Below are 17,609 nucleotides of genomic sequence, written 5' to 3'. Positions count from 1 at the left end.
TTCATCAGGACTTGAGATAATAAAATGGACTTAGGAACACTGTATCTGACCCTGTCAGATACAGTGTTCAAAGACTGTGAGTAAAGTTAAAAATTTCTGCGTATATCTACTGTATTGACTGCGTGTTCATGTTGTAATGTTTTTACGCAGTGTATAGACCTTTTTCAGTGACGTCACAGAAATCACGTGGGTTTTTTTACGACTCCATATTGGAGGGCAAACTCCTTGCAGTAATGGCTGTCCAGACAGGGCTGTCAGAGACTGAACTGTTTGATATATGCAGAAATCTGGATCAACACCACCAAGATCTGTACAGGAACAAGATAAAGTGTTTGGGGCTGGTCGCTTACACCATATCTAGCGAGAAATTCATCCGTTTCAAGTACGGGAGACCGAAACCAGATCTCAGATATGGCGATCTATCTATCACTATTTGGTGAAACCCCGTGAAAGTTCACTGGGGCATCCCTCAAGGTAAATATATGTAATATATCCAGCTGGAATTGACATACAGTACATGTAAATCGTCTTGGTAATCAGTAAATAACTGACTTGGGGCCAAGGGGGGAGGGATTGTATACACTGAGTAGTTGATGAATGAGTGGCGGGTGGGGGCGTGGGAGTGGGGGAAGGAGGTAGAGGGAGGGTGGGGGGTTTGAATGGCAGTGGGGGGTGGGGGAGTGGGATTAGGGTTGGTTTGGGGGGTGGGGGGGGCGTGGGGGGTGAGGGTGTGGGGGAGGGTTGAGGATGAGTGGTAACGGGTGGGACGGTTAGGGGGTGGAGGGGAAGGGGGTTGGGTGGTAGTGGGGGGTTTTGTGAGGGGCTAGGGGGGCTTGTGGAGGAAGTTGGGGGGGTTCGAAAGTGGGGGGTAGGGAGGTTGTTGAGGGGTGGGAGTGAGGGGTGGTGGGGGACGGTGATGGGGTGGGGGTGGCGGTGGGGGAGTTGTGGTGGCAGTGAGAGGGTGGAGGGGATGTGTAGGTGGGGTGAGGGTGTGTGTGAGGTGGTTGGGTGGCGGCACTGGGGAGGGGGGTGGGGTTGGAGGGGATGGTGGGGTTGTTGAGGGGTGGGAGTGAGGGGTGGTGGGGGACGGTGATGGGGTGGGGGTGGCGGTGGGGGAATTGTGGTGGCAGTAAGAGGGTGGAGGGGGTGTGTAGGTGGGGTGAGGGTGTGTGTGAGGTGGTTGGGTGGCGGCACGGGGGAGGGAGGTGGGGTTGGAGGGGGTGGTGGGTGGTTCACCTGATATGAAATGCCTGCTACAGAGTCGGGTGTAGGCCGTCGGCTGCCAATTCTCCCTCTTCACGGCAGCTATCCACTTCTGTTGCCTTTCCTCATTGGCTGGAAACCGGCAGAAGTTTACCCCACTTCCACTTTTCTGTCATGTCGTACAGCCGAAGGCACAACAACAGAATGCCATTGTGGAATCTGCAGTTCTCTCTTTGTAGACGTCTGACAGTTTGCCGCCCAGTATGGCGTCGTAAACAAACGTCACATGACCCGTGACGTCACATGGAAAAGATCTATTTAGACCTTTTCCAGTGACGTCACAGAAATCACGTGGTTTTGTTTACGACTCCATATTGGACGGCAAACTCTTCACAGTAATGGCTGTCCAGGCAGGCTGTCAGAGATTAATCTGTCAGATATATGCAGAAATGTGGATCAACGCCACCATTATCTGTACAGGAACAAGATTAAGTGTTTGGGGCTAGATCTTTACACCATATCTAAGAAGAAATTCACCAGATTCAATGATTGGGGACTGAAACCTTATCTCATATATGGCGATCTCTATCACTATTTGGTGAACATTCCGTCAAAGCTCACCCGGACATCCTTCCAGGTAAATAGACATATTGTATAAGTGTAATGTAGCTAGACAGATAGATAGATAGATAGTAATGTAGCTAGCTGAAACTGACATACTTTACATGTAAATTGTCTTACTAATCAGTAAATTATTGACGTGGGGTCAAGGAGGGAAGGATTGTATATACTGACTGGGAATCGAGCAGCTGATGAAAGGAATGGGTTACCCAGTGATGTAGTTGCTGTCCCCTCTTTAGAAAGTTTCAAGTACAAGCTAGGTAGACATATAACAGGTATAGGTTACATATAATATTTGTCTTTCTTGTAGTCACACTCTAGAGGGAGCTGCCTAACATGGGCCTGCATGGGCTATTGTCGGCATGGTAGAGTAGCCACATTCTTGTGGGAGCTGCCTTGCATGGGCCTATTGGCCTACTGCAGTTATCCTGTATTCTTAATCTTCAAGTTAGGTCCTAGGTTAGGTTAGGTTAGGTTAGGTTAGGTTGGTTGGGTTGGCTTGGTTTAGAATAAAAAAGTTATTTCCGACAGAAATGAATATCAGATTCATACTAATCACAGTATGAAACATTGAAAAATGAAAATTTTAAGCTTCATTGTCAGTTGGGTGGAATTCTGGAAATTTGCCATAAAATTTACTTATTTTGGATATTTCAGTAATTATAGGCCTAGATACATACTTGTACACACAGCCTATATACAAAAAAGTTTTAAATAAAATGCATAACTGACAGTATTACTGTTGAAGTAAACTTTTACATTTCAACTGAAACATAACATTGGCACAAATTTAAATCAAGGTCATTTACTTTATGCTGATGAATACCACATCATAATATATAGACTTAAACCATATAATGATTTTAAATTAAAAAAAAATAGTTTTAGTACATACGTGGCAAAAGATAAGTATAAAGGGCACTTGATATAGGCTAAGTACAGTATTTATCCTATCATTTGTAATTAAAGTATTTTTGTATTCAGTGAAAAATATATATTTAACTGGACCATGTATTGGCAGTTTGGCTTTCAGTGGAGTAACATTCGTTTCTAAAAAAAACATAAAGTTATACATAGCAGCACTAGTAATTATGCTTCGGTTGTAGCTACTTGAAACATAGTTTGGCATACAGTTTCACAGTTGTATATAACAGTTTTATACTGAAGTGTTGAATAGTATTCGGTACTGCACTACTATCAAAATGATCCACCATGACACAACTATCAGTTTTATATGAAACACACTGAAAAACATTGAAAAAATAAAATTTTAGATTTAACCTAACCTAACCCAGCCTAACCTTACCTAACCTAACCTAACCATAAGTATGACCTAACCTGTAATTTAATCAGTTTTACTTATCTAACATTCTTGATCATCACTGCTTTGGAGAATATACCGTAGTTTATGTCCGATTTTGTTTGGGTGAAACTCTGGAATAATACCAAAACAAGTCCTGTGACATGGACCCTCCCCCTTTCCCTACGCACACACATGGCCATGTGGGTCTTGTACTCAGTGACATTAACATAATTAAGATATCCCAATACATCTGCAACTGCTACGAATTATAAATATGCCTTATCAACTCATTGGCTTACTTGATAGAAAATGCTTGCCACAGAGCCGGATGTAGGCCGTAAGCTGCCAATTTTCCCTCTCCGCATCAGCCATCCACTTGATGTCGCCTCTCCTCATTGGTTGGAAAAAGGTAGAAGAGTACCTCACTTCCAGTTTCTGCCCTGTCTTACAGCCGAAGTTACAACAGTAGATTACCGGTGTGGAATCTGCAGTTCTCTCTCTAGACTTCCGACAATTTGCCGTCCAGTATGGCGTGGTAAACAAAAGTCACATGACTCGTGACGTCACGTGGGAAAGATCTGTAATAAAGAAAGGCATTATGGTACTGAATGGCTGAACGAACAATACTTATATAGTTTTTAGATCATTACAGTCCCACATAATAAACAGCAGGACACAAGCACACTGTAAAGAGCACTTCATCTTCACACTGTAGCCAGTCCTTCAACCCCAGCCTCTTATTAACTTTCCAAAACAACGTTGAGAAGCAAAGTTTTCTAATCCCTGAGCAGCGAGCTTTTCTATTTCTTCTCTTCTTTCTTTATTAGTCATTCCCCTTCTCCCCCTCTTTCTCTCTCTCTCTTCTTGTGCGTGCAGAGCTATAATTACTGTATATGCCTACAGGGGACTGTTGTTCATTGATATTTATATAAGAAGCAACAAAAATAGTAATCGTCACTTTGTTCCTTGTCCTATATATTTCCTCCTTTCCTTCTCCTGATTACCATCCGCTTTGACCTCGGTCTTTGTGACTCACTCCTTTATTATTGCATGTTTTCTCTCAGTTTTTTATTCACTTACGTTTCCCATGTGTGTGTGTGTGTGTGTGTGTGTGTGTGTGTGTGTGTGTGTGTGTGTGTGTGTGTGTGTGTGTGTGTGTGTGTGTGCTTGCCAGTGTTTTATTTCCTCCGTGTTTAGTATACTCAGAAGTTCTTACCTTTTCAAAATAGCGATGTATCCTCATTCAATTAAAGATTCTTTTTAATTACAGGAATTAGATAATGATCTAAGTATCATTTTTTCCCATGCAGAGGTTCTACCAAATTTAAATGAAATAGTAACACAGGGATTAAACACAGCCTTTATCCACTCTCACAAAATTCTGGTGTGATGATGATGTGAGTGGAATTATCGATATATGTCGTCAGAGCGAAGAGACACACTCCCTTTGATAGCACATAGTCTTCAAACTCCCTCTACTGAAAAGAAACATAAGTCTTTACTTTTCCTTTGGCTGAAGATGGAGCGACGCAGATTAGCTTCGTAAGTCAATATTTACCACTGACACTTGGGTTGGAAGTCGATATAAGCCTCATTTGAATGTGGTTACTTTCAAGATAATTGTGTGTGTGTGTGTGTGTGTGTGTGTGTGTGTGTGTGTGTGTGTGTGTGTGTGTGTGTGTGTGTGTGTGTGTGTGTGTGTGTGTGTGTGTGTGTGTGTGTGTGTGTGTGTGTGTGTGTAGGAGTTGTTCAAGATCAGTTGGCTCACAGCAACCTAGGCGACAGGAGAAATGGACGGTTTATACAGAAAAATAAAAATCAATAAACTGGCATATACGTGTACTCATTATATCATAAGCTTAAAATGTGAAAAAGACTGTATCTGGCAAAATATAAATGTCATCATGCGAGAAATTTGGTAAGAGGATTAATATAATGAAAAAATCAGTAAATTTATATTTATTAATGAATATAGATCAGATTTTATTCTAAAATGGTTAGGTTCAAGTTTAATTTCAACTAAGGACAGCTATGGCCTGTGATCTAAGTGTGTAAAAAATGTTTATACAATTGAGGCACAAACTTTATCATTTAGATGGAATGATATTTTGCACCACTCTCTCCAAATGGAGCAACATTTAACTGTTATCTTTGTATTTTTGACATTGCGCATCCACATTCCTTTCTTGTTCTTTTAGTGCTATAGTTTTCATCCACATGATCTGCCGGACGGTTCACTGGACAACATTAACCTAAAGTACAGAAGCTTCATTGTCGTGCTGCTCGTTCTGTATTTCGTGCTGCATTTGTAACACTGACACTCTCCTCTCATTTACCAGTTTCTTAAATCTGTTGTTCCAGTCTTTGTACTGCGTCGTTAGTTCTGGCTTCATCTGCCGTTACTCTATCATTAGCATTCAGCATATCAAGAAGGCATCGCAGTTGATGGGCTCACCTACTGCCTCATACAGGGCGTCTACGTTTGAATGTTTTGTCTAGATATTCTGCACGGTCCTCAAATTAAATAAAATCGTTATTACCTCCGCCAACGAAAGTTGGAGGAGGCAATGTAGCCACCCATCTTTGTCTCTTTGTTTGTCACAAGATGTTTCAAAAAGTTATTAACGGATTTCAATGAAATTATGCTGATATTGGGGTTATGGGCCAAGGCAGAGTTGCTTAAATTTTGGTGCTAATCTGGGTTGTTTGATATAGGCAATGGCGGAGGTATGCGCTCTTTGAGTGCAGTGTAGTACCTTCAGGTGATCCAGAAATTGTTTGAAGACTTCCACAACAACACTGGAAAGGATATAAGCCAGCCCGATGACACTCAGCACCTGTTAGTTCACTTGCACATTCCTGATGACTGTACGAGTATTAGATATGAAGCCCAACCTCTTCAGTGTTCTGATACAGTGACTGTCTGAAATGAAGCAGGTGACACTGAGTTGGCTACAGGTGATACTGTCGACCATTTGGGTGTCGACGCTTTGGTGGTCGCCGAGATGCCCTTCACCCAGTTGACTGTCGTCCAGTTGTCTTGTGATTCAGCTGTTGGTCACCCATTTGCGGAGATTGAGTGAGTGTAGATGTGAGTGTACAATCATGCTTGTGCAACTATAAGTGTGTGTGTGTGTGTGTGTGTGTGTGTGTGTGTGTGTGTGTGTGTGTGTGTGTGTGTGTGTGTGTGTGTGTGTGTGTGTGTGTGTGTGTGTGTGTGTGTGTGTGTGTGTGTGTGTGTGTGTGTGTGTTCATTTTTATTTTTGCAAGAGAAATCAGTGCTTTCCATTGATCTGCTTTAAATGAGGTTCTCAAGTACTGCCAAGCACTCGGTAGAATCAGGTCAAGCCCAAGGGACCCGTAACAGAGTTAGTGCAGGAGGCTGTAGTGTGTGTTTCAGGTTAATGAGTTTATTTTTAGGATTGTGTTCTACTGGTTTTAAAGATTTTGTAACACTTATTTCCTGTCGATTTTCTTCTGCAAATATCACCAAGCCTTCCATTTACAAGTTACTGATGTAAACTCGGTCAGTAGCAACCCCGCCCATCAGATGGCGTATTGCAAATGATATTCTTGTTTCAATCAAACGAGTTTATTAGACTTCATTGTTTTCGAACCGAAGGACATGGGCATCGTTTCACTAACCCCGTCGCTGAAATACATTTCTCCTTAGTTCAATAAAATCGTCTGAGGCTGGGAAATTTAAAATGAAAGTTCCGTCATCTGACTGAAGGTCTTAGCTCATTGTAAACAGCATGCAGGCAAATCTTAAGATGTAATATTTAAAACCAGTTACTGGGAAAGAGTCACTGTTCTGTGCATTTGTCATTGGCACTTTGAGTACTGGACTTAGTCTTTCACCACACTGAACTGTATTCTATTTGTTTTGCAAAACTTCGGAGCATTTCTTTGTGAGCGATATATCTTGTACAAATATCTTAAGATTTACACACACACACACACACACACACACACACACACACACACACATATATATATATATATATATATATATATATATATATATATATATATATATATATATATATATATATATATATATATATAAGAATACCACGATTATAAATGCCACGGTTATCAACAAGATAATTATTAGAAGTCAACAAAGTAATTATAAGAAGTGATCATACAATGGTGGGTTGCATAACCAGATTCAGTTTCAGAAGTAAAAGAAAAATGCTGCTTGAAAATAAAAAGATATGCCCAATAGAAGTCTGCGAAAACAAAGCAGCCTTTCAGTTAGAAATAACGAAGAGATTTATTGCCCTAACCCTAGAGAAGCAATGTGGGGTCTGACAGACCCCAGAGTTTTTTTTTTTTTTTTTTTTTTTGATGTGGTGTTTATTTTTTTTAATCCAAAAAACTTGTCGTTCCCAGTACCCTCCTGACACTTGATGACCTTCATGGGAATTGCAGGGTCATTTCTGTATCTGGCTCTAATTTGGCCCTATAGGGCCATTGGGGTTTTTCAGACCCCAGATTACCTAACATGCAACTTGTTCGGGTCTGAGAGACCCCAGATTACCATTCATGTAATATTGTTACCACTTCCTCATATGCATATTTTTTACATCCAGGGCTCCATTTTTAGTCTGTGTATACTGCAAACATCTGTTAACATGACAATCCATGAAAAAAACTTTTACCTGCACTAGTATCTAACTGCAGTCCCTGCAGATGGGAATGGAGTGCTCCTGCTGCCTCAACTGTCAGCGCCCGGTGAGTGCAATTATATACTAGTGCAGGAAAAGATTTTTTTTTTTTTTTTCATGGATTGTCATGTTAACAGATGTTTGCAGTATATACAGACTAGAAAGGGAGCCCTGCACGTAAAAAAAAAATATGCATATGAGGAAGTGGTAATAGAAGGTAACCAAAAATACTAAATACTTAAAAAAATTTACGTAATTTTGTACTTTCTCAGTTTCCAGTGAATTATTCAATTGCTTTGTTTCTCCATTTCTCAAAAGGAGTTCCCACCATCGGTGATGTGTGGACCACCCACCATTGGAAGAAGAAACTTTTCAATTTTCATAGGGCAATCAAAAAAAAAAAAAAAAGTGTAAAAAAAATTGGAAGTTTTGATTTAAAATAAAGTTAAAAAAAAAATAGTGATTTTTTTTTTTTTTTTTTATTAAACTAAAGAAATATTATCTAGTTTCATGTAGAAAAAAGGATTTCCAAATAAATGCAGTGTAAGATTTTTTTTTTTTGTATTTTTTAATGTTGGGATCTGTCAGACCCCACATTACATAACTATGTTAAGTCAGAAACTGACATTACCTGTCTAGGGCTAAGTTATGCTGAGTGTGACACTGATAAGTTCAATGACTGACTAACAAAAGTGCTAAAAGAATAAGAGGAAATAGTAGAGAAAACTAATACAACCAATGCCAACAAGTATTAAAAAAATGACCCTCGAGCTCTTGAAAAGAAGAAAGAAGATTAAAGTAAAAACAAAGATGAAATAGAAAGTTTATCAGCAAGAGACAGAAAAGAGAAGAAAAAGGAAAGAGAAACATGGCTTAGGTCAAAGAAAGCCATCAAAAAATAAAAAAGTCTGAAACAGGTCCGAAGTAAAATGGCATTAGGAAAGCAACAAGATTTATCACTGATAGAAAAAACAGTGAAGTCACTAGATGCAGAGACAGGATGGTGAAGACAGCTTAAGAAGACGCCAATAGCTAACTTTTCAGTTGACACAAGTGAAATACCAGAGATAATACCAAACGAGGTAAACTATCTTCTTTCTATATACCTAGGGGGTTGCCGAGACAGGACGACACACTCCCAATTTACTCATCCACATATACATATTTACTCGTATCTTGGCCTGAAAGGGAGAAGGGACAGATCCTCACTGCATAACACCGTACAAGGGTCAATTGTGCAGTGTAATCAGCGTCATCCTCAACAGGGACCGCCAGCAATGCTGGTTTACCCCTGCCACATCATAATGAACCCATCTCCATACCCACACCTGACCTGATCAGCTGATCAGACCAAATGCGGGAGAATATCCCCTCGGGGCCGCATCACCATTTATTCATTCACAATTTCTCCCCAGTCATCCCTGTCATGAGCAGCCACTCTTCCTTGCTCTACAGACATCCCTCTCGCATCTAACGCTCTTTTCACACTGTCCATCCATCCTATTAATGGTCTTCCTCTCAGCCTTGCACCTCTCACATCAGATCCGATTATCTTTTTCACCAATCGCTCTTCATCCATTTTCTCCAAATGTCTAAACATCACAGCACTCTCTGTGCAGTTCGATCAGCTATCTCTCCATAACTCCAGTTCTCATTCGTACTTCATCATTTCTCACTCGATCCATACGTGTGAGTCCATACAAACGCTTCAGACATCCACACAAACTCTTCACACACCTCATCTCCATTATATTCAAACTCTTCCTCTCTGCTACACCCATACTCCATGTTTCAGCCCCATATAACGCAGTCGGTACCACTACACACTCATAAAGCTTTCTCTTTACGTCCATTCTAAGTGAACGACATCTAAACACTTTTTTCCTTCCATCCAGCTTCACTTCTACATTTATTCTTTCATCCACAGCAACAAAGTAATAATTTTTCTTAAAAGTATGAAAAGAAGGAAAGCCCCAGTAGAAGATGGAACAGTAACAGATTTGCTGTTGGATGCAGGCGTAGAACAACAAAACAGGCTCGCCCACTTATTTCGCAATGTATAAAAAAGAATATTCCTACAAGATGGTGTAATTCAATACAGTAGTTATTTTACTTTACATGAAGGGCGGCCCAAAAGATCTTAATAACTATTGACCTATTAGTTCATTACCAGTTATTTAGAAAAACATCACTAAAATCCTTAGGATCAGAATAACAACAAAATTGGAAGAAAACCAACCCCGTGAGCAGGCAGGATTCCGAAGCGGATATTCAACTACTGATACCTACACACAATGAACCAGCTAACTGAAAAAACTACAGAGTATAATAAACCACTGATCTTGGGTTTTGTTGATTATGAAAAGGCTTTCGACTTAGTAGAGCAAATAGCAATGATAAATTCATTGCGGGAAGAAGGATTGCCATGTCCTTTGATCGGTCCTTAGTCGTCTTCTGTTGGTCAGTCCTGGTCTGAGGCTTCTTGTTCGAATGTTTAGTTAGCTTTTCTCCGGGAAGGGGCACTAACCCTCCGTCAATCCACTTCTAGTCACGTAGGGAACACGTTTTGGTTAGTTATAAGGTTACCACCGAGCGTTGTCAATGGCTTCCCGGCTTACAGGAAATCGTTGGCTTGCCACTCAGTGTAGAGCTACCCTAAAAACAGAATACCGCTACATTAAGTGGGTGGATGACGGGCGCCCCCACCTACCACTAAAATACATACAATACCCACACACACACACACACACACACATATATATATATATATATATATATATATATATATATATATATATATATATATATATATATAGTGTATCTATCTATCTATCTATAGATAGATAGATAGGTAGATAGATAGAAAGACAAACAGAGACAGATAGATAAATAGATAGATACCGGGTATATATATATATATATAGCCGGTATATATTTCTATATAGGAATGCATAAATATATATAAAACTAAAAAGCAATCAGAGAGCGCATACCTACGCCAACGCCGGATTTGGATCCGGATCCGACCCAAAATGTAATCAGTTCTTTCTCGGCCCATGACCCCCCCTTCCACCACACTTCATTGAAATTCACTGAGAAATTTTGGTGACATCATCTGGGCAATCAGGGAGACAGACAGACGCTGTGTTTCACTATTTTTATCTGTATCTTTGTATTATTTGGTTTGCCATCCCCTAGCTTCTTATTGTTCTTTTCTAATTATTAGCTTAATTTTTCCGTATTAAAATATTATTCTTTTATCATCAGTCCACCCTCTGCACTAACTCTCTCAAACACATCACTCCCTTCCTGCGATTATTATCTCTCCTCTTCTCTACATTATACCCCACCTTCCCTCCCCCGACCTTTCCTCCCCTCTTCCTGTTTCGTCCCTCATCTCCTAACACAATTTCCCTCTCTCATCCGTCGTTTCCTGTTACCAGTAACTTGTTCCGTCAAAACTCTTCCTTTTGCTTAACTGTCTTATTACCCCCGCCAACGAAGTTGGAGGAGGTTATGTATTCACCTATGTTTGTCCGTTTGTTTGTCTGTCCACATGACATCACCCAAAGTTCTCAACGACTGTCAATGAAATTTTGTGGATTCAGTATTGGAGCGGATCTGTATCCGGATCCGGAGTATCCCGCACAATATCTCCAAAAGTTTTCCAATGAATTTCAATGAAATTTTGCGGAAAAGTGGGACGTGAGCCAAGAATAATTGATTAAATTTTGGGTCGAATCAGGATCCCAAGCATCCTGCACAATATCTTGAAAAGTTTTAAGTAAATTTCAATAAAATTTGGTGAAAGAGTGGGCCATGGGTCAAGGAACAATTACTTAAATTTGGGGCTGATCCGGATCCTATGTGTTCCACACAGTATCTCCACGGATCCGCATCTGGATCGTTTTTTACGGCAATGGCATTGGCGGAGGTATGTGCTCTGTGAGTGCTACCTAGTTCTGTTTCTGTGTTTTGCTCCTCACTGACTAGATACAGTGCTATCTTTAGGTTACCTTACACTGAGTGACAAACCTAATTGTTTCCTGTAATCCCCCCACCCCCGAAAAAAGATCACTACCCCTGGTAGTACTCATACAGCAAAGAATGAGGGCCTAGTTTTCTAGCAGGTTTGTGGTTGTAGCCCATAAGAGTTAAAGTTTAAGAGAAGACAGGTGTTTAATGCTCTCACATTACCACCCAGGGTTAGTAAATGGACAGCTTTTGTATAAATTGCGTGAAGTGATTAGCCTAGCCCCAGACCCCTACTCTCCTTATGGGACATGAAGGGAGTTGATGCTGGATAGGATGGTTGGTTATACTTTTTGTCTTGTTTTCTTTGGCTGGTCGTCACGCCTTGATTGTTGCTGCTCATATCTTCTTTCCAGCACTTCTTACCATTCTCGTCCTCCCCTTTCCTTACCTATCGATTCTTAATCGCCCCTCCTCATCCCTCCCCCTTCTCATCTCTGTTCCGCCCTCCTCACTCCTACACCCACACACTTGTGCCATCCTAACCATCTAACCTCCTTTTCCTCCTATCCTTCCCCTTTCCTACTCTCATCGTCTCACCTTGAGACCCCTTCTCACCCCTTCCCCTATCTCCCTACCCTCGTCATGAGTATTGCTCTTCCTCTCCCCCCATTTTCTTCTCCTCTCTTTCGTTTACTCTTCCTCCCTTCCCCTCCCCTCTCCCTCTCCCCTCCTCCGTCTCCTTCTCTTATTACCTCTTCCCTCACCCTTCCCCTCTTTAACCTCGCTTATATCCATAACCTTCAGCAAATTAATTATATCTTACCCTGGCCCTAAGTTAACCAAATTTTATTGTTGCTGGTGGTGTTGTGTAGGATAACTGGAACTTTGTAAAAATTAATCTGCTTTAATGAGCCTCGTGTAGTCGATAGGCATAAATGTATTTCTCTTCTTCCCGCAGTGGACAACAAGGGGGACAGCAGCTTCACCAAGGAGATCCTACAAAAGATTAAACTGTCTGACGAGAAAAGGATGACCTGTAGTAAGTATGAATTTGTCTTTACTATTTCGCTGTTACTCAGCACCTGTTTTTCTACTACTAGACCTCTCTTATCATTTGTTTCTAATACGTTCATTTCCGTGTATAAACTTGGCAGTACATTCCCTACAAACCAGCAGTCTGCTTAATTAACACCTTCACATGTCACCACATCGTCACTAACACCCACCGTCCACACTGTGTATATGTTAGCGGCTGCCTTATTAAACCTGGTATAACGGTATTAGAGAGGATATTTTCATGACACATTGATGGGCCTGGTGGAAAATAAGTAAGTCTGTTTTAACGAAACTAATATTACGAAATTGTTTCCTGTTCCAAAGTGGAATGGAATCCGAGTTCTTTTGGACAGCAAACTACTTTTCTAACCACCAGATCACGGACTATAACTTTGTCAGAATTTTCTTGCAACTTTTCTATCTCTTAACTCCCAGTTAATGAATTTGATGGCATAATTGTACAGGAAATATCTCCAGGACCCATTTACAAGAGAATGATATAAAGTACGTACAGCTCTAGATGAATGTCGAGCTTCCCAGACCACAGATCTCATTCCAAATTTCCAGTCTTGACCTTAGGTTGTGTATTAGATGGCTTATTTACAGTATACTTTGTCCTCTTTCATACAAGTACCATAAACTTCACAACCAAACTGGAGCGATTAATACAGTGGACAATGCGATAAACATGTCTCCATTACAATAATCTGATAACAGATTACTGTAATGGAGACAAGTTTATAGTAAAAATTGTTCAGATCCTTAACAAATACGGACGCTGGAACTGTTTACCCTGTGATGGCCCGTGTTTACCCACTGTCCTGTTTACGCCTTTTCTCTTACACTCTTCTCCCCGATCCCTCAGTTTGTATATCTTCAGTGTTGGCGTCAGTGAGTCGTGGTGATTATTACCGTGCGGTGATAACAGATGTAAAGGTCACAGAGGAAATGTAAGTCGCAGTATCGCCATCCCTCCTCCAGAACGAGAAAACCTTGAATGCCTCTCTTACAAAAGTATGATGGTCAGTATTATAGCACTGTGGGTGGGTTGTTACTATTGCAAGGTGATTTTCACGAACATTAGTATCACAGACTGAATAAACCTGCTTACTTGCAGGTTGTTAGCGTTCACTGCTTGTTAGTCTCTCTCTCTCTCTCTCTCTCTCTCTCTCTGTATATAGATAGATAGATAGATAGATAGTTATATATATATATATATATATATATATATATATATATATATACATATATATATATATATATATATATATATATATACATATATATATATATATATATATATATATATATATATATATATATATATATATATATATATGTATATATATATATATGTATATATACAGTAATCCCTCTAATATCCGGACGCCCAATAACCGAACATCCCCACTAACCGAACCTTATCGTCCTGGGATCAAACATTCCCAAAATGGTCCGAAAATCCAAAAATTGGAAAAAAATCGATTTTTTGCCGTCCGTAATTTGAACTTGCGCTACGCGCCGCGTGAGAGCATTGTTTTGGTTCGTCATTCCTCCGACGTCCGATAGAGCGCCGCTGCATCCTCCCCCACTTCCCGCCTGTCTCTCACCTGGCGACAAGACCTACGCTCTTCACATGGCTGCCCACGTGCTCGCTTTTGTGGTGGTGCCGTACTTGCTGCAAGGCCTCCTGCTGCTTTCTGCCCTACTCTTAGTGTGTGTGATGATGGCCCCGCCTCCTGAGAAAAGGAAGAGAGTGGTGTTGACTCGGAGAAGAAACGGGAGATATTGGAGAAGGTTGATGCGGGTTGGTCTTCCTCTCGCATTCTCCGCGAGTTCAACCTGGCCCGTCGACTTTGTTTGATATCACGCGTTCCCGAGACAAGCTCATGCAGTACACGGCTGACTTCTCGTCGAGAAGCAAACGCAATGTGGAGAGGAAGGTTATGTTTACCCCCAAGTATGCAGAAATCGACCGCTCCACGTTGATTTGGTACCGACAGCAACGTACAGCTGGTGTGATGGTACGTGGAACGGAGCTGAAGGCTGCTTCTGAGAAGCTTGCAAGGCTTCACGACGCCCTAGACTTCAAGGCATCCGAGGGTTGGCTCTTCGCGTTCAAGCTGCGCACATGGCCTTACTAACCGTAAAGCACATGGCGAAGCATTGACGCTAACGAGGATGGAGTGGACGAGTTTCGGCACAAGGTGAAAGGCTTGATCGACAGGGAGGCCTCACTCTCGGTCAAGTCTATAACGCTGACGAAACTGGCCTATTCTATCGCCGGTGCCAACGAACGACTCTCGCCGATGAGACGGAGAAGCGTGTACCTGGTCGCAAGCTTTCTAAGGAACGGATATCTGCTTTGTGTTGTGCCAATGCTAACGGCATGCACCGGCTTAAGCCCGTTATTGCTGGCCGTGCAAAGCAGCCTCGGTGCCTTCGCTGGGGTGATGGATGTCCTTCCTGTCGTATGGTACCATTCTTGAAAGCATGGTTCACAGCTGTGATTTTCAAAGACTGGTTTCACCATCACTTCGTCAAGGAGGTCATACATTACCAGACGAAGACACTGAAATTCCTCGCGACCAGGTAAAGGCTCTCCCTTCTCCTCGACAATGCACCTGCCCACCCGTGCGACAAGGACTTGGTTGCTGAGAATGGCTGTATTAGGTGCATGTTTCTGCCACCTAATACGACTGCTCTCATTCAACCAATGGACCAAGGAGTGATCGTGGCAACAAAGCGCCTGTACCGTCGGAAGTTCCTGGACGAGGTGATGGTGGTTCTCGAGGACGAGGACGAGCGCAGGGAAGGACGTGACACTCGAGGCAAGCGGACTTTGGAAAAACCTTTTCGTCGCTACAACATCAAGTCTGCGCTGTACAACTGGGCTAGTGCATGGAAGGAAGTCCCTGTGAAAACTCTTGAAAATGGTTGGTCTCGTCTGCTTCTCGGAACAGATGTGAGCACGATTTCCTAGGGTTTGACGTGGATGACTTCCATGCACGGCATGCGTACGCACGGCGACGATGTTGATGTGGACGATGTTCGTGAGTGGTTGGACGACGACGAGGGCGATCCTGGGTATCAGACGTTGTCTGATATCGAGATCGCGTCTTCGGTTGCTGGTGTCAGTCCCAACATGAACATTCCGACAACGAAGGCGATGATGATGCAGACTCGCCCAGCAGGACACTACTCCAGCCATCCCCAAGCTGAGCGCACTCCGGGAACATCTAGAGTTCTGTCCTAGACTACCTGGAACACCCGGACTGCGACAGGGAGATGGGGCCCTTGGGACTCGTGGAGGAAGTGCGTGCTTCCGGCAGCGCATCATCAATCGCCAGAATCGTCGGTCCTTGCGTCAGTCAACGATTGACAGTTTTTTCAGGCCCGTGACCCCCGCTGTGCCAAGCCCTGGTTCCACTCCGTTGCCTCCCCAAGACAGGCCCTCATGCTCCGAGCCACAGCCCAGCACATCAACTACAGTGGAGTCACCGCTCGACGTGAGTTTGCGGCTGTCTTCAGAGTCTTCTGTAGTCGGTACGCCATCACCACTACCCACCGATGCACCCCTTGGACGCCTGCCAGTGATACTCTCGGGCTCTGACAGTGAATAAACAGCAAGAACTTCTCCACTAGACCACACGGGAATTTTGAGTGTTGTGCAGTGAAAACGGTGTGTTGTGTTAAGGTTTTCAAGTTGGGAGAAAAGACTAAGTAGAAAAGAAATTTAACGTAACTAACCTTCTTTGTTTTGGCTTTGGAAACTTAAAAAACTTGGGAAAAGTTAATGTGCAACACTTAAATTTAATGGAACATTATTTGGACTAAAGTGAACACTGTGAAAAGAACGGACTTCTGTGTGTTAGTGACTAAGTTCAGTGCAAGACTTCAGGAAGAGTAGTGCAAGTGCTTCAGGAAATCGTTCTTACTGTCAGAGTCCGAGAGGAGGCGGTTATTCATCGAGGTGGCCAGGGACTTGCTGTAAGTAGCCAAAATGTTTCATGTCGTACTATTTTCCATACTATATTTACCAGAATGTTTCATATTGTATTTTTTCCCATACTATACTTACCAGAAAGTGTCATACTGTACTTCTTTCCATACTAAACTTACCTCATGCATGTGCAGTAGGAATGTGTTTTTCAGAGTTCGGTTAGGTTCGGTTAGGTTAGGTTCGGTTAGAGTCCATAAGTACCAGAATGTTTATTAATGTATGAACATACTTCTAAACCCACATTTTATGTGTCTATTGCATTTATTTCAGTCATTTATGTGCCTTATTGGTGTGATTTGGGTGTTAAATAGGTGCTATGCATGTCCGGAGGGAGTTGTATAGGTGTTTCTCTGTGTTAGGGTCCGTAAGTACAAGTCCATAAGCTGGGGCCCAATATCCGGACAAAAACAATATCAGAACCTACCGATCGCTCTATTGATCCGGATATTTGAGTGATTACTGTATATATATATATATATATATATATATATATATATATATATATATATATATATATATATATATATATATATATATATACAGTATATATATATATATCTATATATCTATATATATATATATATATATATATATATATATATATATATATATATATATATATATATATATATATATATATATATATATATATATATATATATATATATATATATATATATATATACCTAGGCTGCTTCCCCCAAGGAAAGGGAGGTAGCCGAGACAGGACGACACACTCTCCATTTACTCATCCATTCAAACACATTCATTCGCA

The 17,609-nt window shown here is 41.5% G+C and overlaps 1 pseudogene; it reads left to right on the top strand.

Annotated features, from left to right (window-relative positions):
- Positions 1–17,609, top strand: part of LOC145418325 (relaxin receptor 2-like) — a 305,418-nt pseudogene that overhangs the window by 10,387 nt on the left and 277,422 nt on the right.

This window comes from Coenobita brevimanus, chromosome 113, assembly GCF_032717465.1.
Source record: "Coenobita brevimanus isolate Jiangsu-jjx chromosome 113, ASM3271746v2, whole genome shotgun sequence".
In the NCBI taxonomy this organism is placed as follows: domain Eukaryota; kingdom Metazoa; phylum Arthropoda; class Malacostraca; order Decapoda; family Coenobitidae; genus Coenobita; species Coenobita brevimanus.
Note: the sequence above shows the minus strand (reverse complement) of the source record. Positions and strands in the feature narration are given on the sequence as shown.